The sequence below is a fragment of the Gossypium arboreum genome, chromosome 9, assembly GCF_025698485.1.
Source record: "Gossypium arboreum isolate Shixiya-1 chromosome 9, ASM2569848v2, whole genome shotgun sequence".
Taxonomy (NCBI): Eukaryota; Viridiplantae; Streptophyta; class Magnoliopsida; order Malvales; family Malvaceae; genus Gossypium; species Gossypium arboreum.
The window spans coordinates 33,392,394-33,393,495 of record NC_069078.1 but is presented as its reverse complement, the minus strand read 5'-3'; the positions used below and the strand labels follow the sequence as shown (position 1 = coordinate 33,393,495).

Sequence of the window (1,102 nt, the reverse complement as noted above, 5' to 3'; positions counted from 1 at the left end):
TATTTGGCTACCAAAACAAAGAATGAAAAGAACCCGAAAGCAATATCAAAAATTAAAAAGGAGGAGAGAGCAACCCAAAAACACAGCAACTGAGAAGGAGAGCAATACCAACCCCCAAAGTCGAATTCTAAGTTATTAGAGTACCAATTCAGCAACAACTCTTCGTCAACCTCAACATCCCACATTTTCCTCCTAAAATCTCTCCATCATAATCTCCTCAACCACCAATTTCAAATCCACTCCACTCAGTAGTGTTTCTGTCAACCTCTACCACCCACACGGCAAGAGCAGCAAAATAAAACACTCCCTTGCGCCAAGTAGGACTTGAACTTACGACCCTCAGTAGCAATGACACACCACTTATCCCCTAGACTAGCAGGCTCTTTTTTTTCATGTAATACCCACATTTATTTAAAAAGCCTACTGACTAGAGACAGGGTTTATTCATACTAAAGCAAAATTTTGCACAAGCCAAGGCTTGAACCCAAGACTTCTCAGACTCTTCCCAGAACACATACTACTGAGGCAAACATTCATTTGTATATCACAAATATACAAAAACAATTACTTAGGATTTTGGGGTGTTACACTTTATTATAGGATTTATCCAACAAAGTACCATCAGCGGAAACATCAAATACCATCCTCGTATGTGCATTCAGCCCATTATATATTATTTTTGTCTAAGTCTAGTGTTGGAATCCATGCATTGGGCATTTTTAAATTAAATCTTTGAATCATTCTCAAGCTTCATATAGTGTTTCATCCTCCAATTTTTGAAAAGATTTGATGTCATTTCTATGCTTAGCATTCATATTTTTGGGATTATACTATAACACCCCTCACCTGTATTCAATGCCTGAATAAGGTTACGGGCCATTACCAGATTTACGAAACAATTAAACAACCATTTAGCATATATAACATTATTTCATACATTCATCTTTGAAACTTAATCAATTTGTCACTAATACGAGCTTACGAGGCCCTAAACATACTTTGGGAATGGTTCGGGACTAAAACAGAAACTTAAGAAATTTTCACAAACTTAGAAAATTTTTCTCAAATCAGGGGACACACGCCCATGTGGCCAGGTCGTGTG

The 1,102-nt window shown here is 37.2% G+C and overlaps 1 non-coding gene across 1 annotated transcript; it reads left to right on the top strand.

Annotated features, from left to right (window-relative positions):
• Nucleotides 1-699: 699 nt before the first annotated feature.
• Nucleotides 700-806, top strand: LOC128281137 (small nucleolar RNA R71). The gene has a single exon (XR_008271349.1). It is a non-coding gene; the product is annotated as a small nucleolar RNA R71 (small nucleolar RNA).
• The last annotated feature ends 296 nt before the right edge of the window (nt 807-1,102 follow it).